Raw genomic sequence first — 6,444 nt, 5'->3', positions numbered from 1 at the left:
TGCATACTCGTCACAGAGGACGAAGACGTAACCGATATCGATCAGCGGTAATTTTGGCAGAGAACGAACGGGGTCTCAGCAGCTCATCGATGGACGAAAGTGTCCTCGATGTGAAGACTCGGATTGAGAGATATACTACGCAATCTTGGGAGTCACTTAAGTTAAATCCTTTCTACAAGAATTCGATTGAATTCAGGGATGTATTTCCTGAAACAGTTGCATGCGAGTTGCCTAAGGGTAAAGGCACTCGACATGAGATTGAGCTCAAACCGGGCTCGAAGTACTGTGTCATGAAGCAATGGCTACTGCCACTGCCTCGTGAAAAGTACTTCTGATGCATAAATCCGTTATCGATCGATTAGAAGCGGTCTATTTAAGGGAGTCGACCTCCTCACATAGCTCTCCAACCTTCTGTGTGCGAAAGGCCACCGGATAGTGACGGATAGTGCACGCATTTAATAATTCGAATGCTGCAATGGTACCGGCTGAAACGCCGATACCTAGAAAAGCCATAATCATAGGTGGTATGTCTAAGAGTACCATCTTTTCGTCTATGGATCTGATGGATGATTTTATCATATCCTTATGCGCGAACGGGCATCCCGTACACAGCAGTAAGCACTCCCAGTGGGATGCTCTGGCAATGGCAAGTAGTGATGCCTCAGTGGCTTAGTAACACCCCTGCAACATTCAACAGGTGCGTAACGGATCTGTTGAGACTGGTGCGAGAATTCGCACCGAGTTATTTTGACGATGTATGGGTCCGTAGCACGGCCATGGACGGTAAGACGGACACGGAAGTTCATAAGACTCACGTTCGTCAGGTTCGTCCACTTATGCGAAAGAATAAGTTGTACGCAAATCTCACGAAGTGTATATTCGCTGCAAGCGAAACACCACTTCTTGGATGCATCGTAGGAAAACACAGTTTGCGCCCTGATCCCGAAAAGGTCAAGGCAATTACCGACTGGCCAGTTCCAGTCGATGTCAAGGGACTTAGAAAGTCCCTTAAATTAGCGGCGTACTTGCACAAGAACTCCCGCAATTATGCCGAGATGATGGTTCATCTATCTCGTCTCTAGAAAAAAGATGAGAAATGGCTATGGAACGCTGATTGTCAGCGTTCGCTTGAGGATATTAAGCAAAGCTTGATGCAATCGCCAATCCTGGCGATTGCTGACCAAGACTGACCATCTGTGACGCCAGCGATTTCGCAATCGGTGTGCGTTGATTGAATACGACAGAGACGGTGTAGAGCGCGTCGTCAGCTATCAATCACGTCAGCTTCAACCAATTATCCAGTTTCTGACGAGGAACTCCTTGCCGTGAAATATGCACTTGCTAAGTTTAGGATATATCTATTGGGAAATAGGTCATTCATTATTTCTATGGACCATGCGTCTTTACGCACGGCCGTAAATAGCCCACGCCTCTCGCAAAGAATGGCGAGATGGTTGTCTTTCTTCGCGAAATATAACTTCTCCTTAGAATATATACCAGGACGAATTATTTGTCGTCGCTGATGCCCTTTCGCGACGGCCCAATTTTGAGCCGGCTGCGCAAATCAACACTGAGAATAAGGCCACTGTTGCAAAAATGTGTATTCCATCGTCAACATTACTCGATGACTTTAGAAAAGGTAATCAAAAAGATATGGCTCTTAAGGGTTTGATGAATTACCTTAGAAACTCATCGAAATAATCCTTAAAAGGATTGTCGAAATTGCAAAGATCCTCAACAGATCGAAACACAACACGCAATGGGCTACTGTATTACACAGCCATGGCTGGCGACACACCTCGTGTCGTCATCCCGACCCATAACGATTTTCATTTACACATCATGTACGAGTGCCACGATGCACCAATAAGTGTTCATCGCGGACGTGAGAAGACCTGCCTCACGATAAGTCGCGACTTTTTACTGGCCACGCCAGTATGATTTCGTCCGCAAGTACATACGTGCTTGCGAAGTTTGTCAACGGCTTCATCCCGTGGTTCGTTACATCCTCACCCTGTTCCGGCAGAGTGTTGGCAGTCCGTATCTATGAAGTTTGTCTTCGGATTTCCGGCGAAAAGTTATGGTATTCTTGTTTTTGCTGATTGTTTCAGCAAAATGGTACATCTTGTTGTAGTCCCAGAGTCGATCACAGCCAAAGGCTGTGATCGTGTCTTTGTTGACACGATATCTCGACTCCATGATCACCCCGTGATATGGTCTTAGATCGAGACCCCAGATTGACGGCGGAAACTTGGCAATCTGTGTTCAAATCACTTAAAGCACAGCTGCAAATGTCAACTTCTGACCATTATGAAACAGATGGTCAAAAAGAAACGAGGCAACGGCCACTGCTTCATGGCACAGTATTTTAGCCTGGTATCAGGTCGATTTCGTGTCGAGTGCCATCATATAGCTTTAGGTAACTCGCACGGTACGGATTCAGGAAATACATCCTTGAATTCGATCAAATCCTAATATATAAAGATTTATATTCCAAGGCTTTCAGGATTGAGACGTAAAACGTTCAATCCGAGTCTTCACATCGATGAGCTGCTGAGAACCCGTTCGTTCTTAGGGAATATTATTGCAGACCAAATATCGGCCACGTACTTGTCATCTGTGAGTACGCAGATCTGCTTTACTTGCCGTTACGCAGATCTCGCAAGAACCGTTTCGGTTCTAGCGTTGGTATCAGATGAAGTGTATAAGCGCCTACACTTGATCCGTTGTTTACAAAGACAATTGATGTCTCAGTTTCCTCTTTGGAACTTGTTTCCAAAGGCACTTGTGAAACTTTCACCACAGGTTCCTTGGGACTTATTCCCGCATAATTTTGGGGACTAATTTTTTCAAGTTTTATTTGGGAGTATTCTCCCCAACTTCCTCTACTGCAGTTGCCCAACCACAGCGAGATCCTCTACAAGACTCTCCAGTTGATCTAGGACTATCGCACTGTTTCTTATAGACAGGCGTTTTATTTTTTTGGATGTTGCTTTCCAAGCAAGCATCCTTGCTTCGTACCACTTAACTATTCGAGTGGTCGAACTTCGACGCTGCCTGTGCTTGCGCACAGCCGTTAATTTCTAACGCCACAGTGCGAGGTGGTCACACTGAGGTCTTGTGCAGTTGTGCGCGAGGTTTCTCGCTCTTTAGATACGAGAGGTCCGTCTGTAAGACCTTTGATAAATACATTTACCTGTGTTTGTTCATCTATTGAATGACTCACGATACAAATGATGAGGTATCGTGTATGTTAGGCACGAGCGTGAAGATCACGCTTGCCCTGCTTTCAATACAGGAGCTCGGCTCGACCCTGGATTCGGCACGTGGTGGCTCAAATGTTTGCTTGAGTCGGGTCTTAAAGATATCATACGACCTAAAAACCAATGAGCCGTGAATCTTGAGCTATAAGGCCCAAGTTCTGGCACGTCCGGATAAGCAAACATGCAAAATTTCCCTTCGTCTCGTCGTCTCATTCGACGAGTCATTTCAAAAGAGAGTCGCATTCGACTGTCTTTAACTTGAATATTTCTGTCTAAGCTTTCAGGTGGACGTGGAAGCGTCGGCCCACTAGCAGCATGTAAGTTTTGCTTTCTCAACAGCTCTAACTGTTGAGCACCCTGTTCTCTCAACACCTCCGCGTATTGAGAGCCTTGCTGGTGAAGCAATGCTTCTTTTCATTGGGCCCCTGCGAGTTCATGATGTATGAACTAGGCTATGGCCGCAAGTTCTACATCTATGTCGAGAGTGAACAGCATGGCGCCAATGACTGGCCGTCTACGACTGAACCCATGTGTTTGATCGCCCTCCATTAAAGGTCACTCAAATGGGTGAAGCTTTCACGCGTTGCGTGACAGCCTTCTTGAGGGTCTTGAATGCTCCCTCCATTTTCATTTAACATGTTCATGTTGGATGAAACTTGCGTAGGCCGTTGAACGGATTACGAAGTGCTACCAGGTGTAACGGGCACATTTCGCTAGTACTGATAACAGTACTAGACAGTCTGCACTGATTACAGTGCCTCAACGATTTCACGTATGCGACGTGGAGAGGAAGGTTTAAAGTAGCTAAGAAGTCTTAGCTGCTAAATGTAAATTATAAGGCTTAGAAAAGGGAAAAAGTAAAACCGTATTATTATATTAAGTGCTTTCATAACGATCTTCTATCTGCTGGCTTTAATATTTTAAAAACTAACTATGCAATGCGTCTCCTTGCGCGACGCCTACTCGTGTCTTGTAAAAATTGGCGGGGTTGATATTAACTTACATCAATACAACGTACGCCTTATGAGTCAATATTACCAAATTTGGTAATATTGGAACTATCTTATGTCAAAATTAATGGAAGATAAAAAAAAACTTTTTATTTATTTCCACTCCTAAGAAATAATGTTTGTTTTCCTATCATAGAAAATAATATTTATGTATATACGGGACACCCCGATTCACTAAGGAACCCGTATAGATACATCCCTTGAAGGTCAATCTCTGTTTTGATGAGATTGCGTAAGTGATTAGCAACTTCCTGTTAACTAAACTTCAGATTAAGAAGCTTTTACTGCAGGCCTTTCAGATCACGAAAGATTTTTAAAGTGTAGAAGAGTGTAAAGTAAAGTGCGTCTATTCTGTTTCCAGAACGTAAACTTTCTTCCATTCCTTCCAGGGGGCGCGGGAGTCTTCTTCGGCTGCAGTAACCGACTTCTTGCTGTTACGACAAGGCATCACACGATTTATGCGCGACGCACTACTACAGGAAGTCGACCGACAAAGGATAGGTGACAAAAGAGGTCGGAAGGAGCTGTTAAAGGCGACAGGGTCCTACTGTCGACAAACGGTTTGCCGGATACAGCAGTGACGAATTTAGGTGCTAAAACGTTACATTGGCCCTTTCATGTTTTTTTTTTAAATATACGGTGATGCTTACACGCTAGATATCCCCATATATGGCACTTGCACCTGACAGTCTTTGTCAAGCGCCTCAAGGCTTATCTACAGGCGAAATTCCTATCTAACCTTTACCTTATCCGCTCTTCTGCGCCGGCTCAAATTCCGAAATCCCCTGAAGACGACGCTGACGACGTCTGGATCCCAGTCCAGTCCGAGCACATACAGGCACGTTATGTTGAGGTCCGGTCTAAAGTTGATGAAGCGCTCAATCAGCCCCTTCTGTTCCCGCTGAGTTCGTTCATCGCAGCAGCCGCGTGATCACAAGCATTTCCGGCCATTTCACGACCGTCCAGTAGCCCGTTCTTCGCCTCTTCAGTTTCGGCTCAAAGAAGCGCAGCTCGTCTTTCGAGTGATCAGTCATCAATCGAAATATCGGCGCTCTTCATCAGTTCACGACGTCCGATCGTCGAACGTATCGTCGGTCACGAAGATCGCCGTTCCCAGGTGACGAGTAGTGACTCCGTGTCCACGAAGCCTCGAGCCGAGTAGTACTTCAAGGTTCGTTGTTTTGGGATATTCGCCTACTTACGATACATGGGACGAAGGACGTTGGCTCAGGATGTTTTTGACGTGGCGGCAGGCTATGAGTCTAATGCGAAGACAAAGAACGCATCCGATGCTGCTCCCACCTACAATTTCACGAGATGTGGCGCTCGCTAGTAGCTATATTCCAGCCGCGACGACCACTCGAGCGACTCAGAAAGATATTACGAGGCTCGAAAGCATATGGATAGTATGGTCGTCGATTGCGGCTGCGTGAGCCATCGCGGGATCATATGGCAGCCGATGGAGACTGAGTGAACAACTACGGCGATTATAGTTATGCTCCCGCGTCCAACACAGCTCAGACACTCGGAGCTCCGAGAGGCTTCTCTCGTAGATAGCTATCCACGTTTGAAGAAATTGGAACGCTCTTCATGCGCGCATTGAGTCGTCCACTCCTGCTAAAGTGGAAGCAGTCCGTGCATTTTGCACGTTGAACAAACCTTGCGGACGTGGGCGTAGCACATGCGCCACTTTCACAGGTCATGCAATACACGCGATGGCATAAATCACCAATAGCGTGCTCGCCATGTCTGCCCTCGCGTTGTTCCAGCCAGTACGTAAAGGACATACCTTCACGTCGATTGACATCCCAGCGTCTGATGAATGCACACCAAGATCGTTGCAGCGAATCGTCGGTGCATGAGTTGTCAATCGCTGTGCAGAATTGCGAGAGTGCATTTATGGGTTCAGTTGATTCGGATCGAACAGCACCACCAAGATTATACAAGGTCCATGGCTTCAAGTCTTCATCCATGACTTGCGGTGTTTGCTCTCTTCGGATTGTCGCCTGACGATCTAAGTTGGGGGAGACGCTGCGTACACGATCAGGGCTCATGCTGCTCAGTATCGGTAACCGAGCAGAGTCGGTGTTGTCCCGCCGGAATTCTCGATAAGGAAATACTTTTGAGATTGGCGCTTTGACTGTGGCAAGCGCAACTTAAAGAGGGGAATG

Source organism: Bremia lactucae, linkage group LG4 (assembly GCF_004359215.1).
Source record: "Bremia lactucae strain SF5 linkage group LG4, whole genome shotgun sequence".
Taxonomy (NCBI): domain Eukaryota; phylum Oomycota; class Peronosporomycetes; order Peronosporales; family Peronosporaceae; genus Bremia; species Bremia lactucae.
This window is presented reverse-complemented; position numbering follows the sequence as displayed.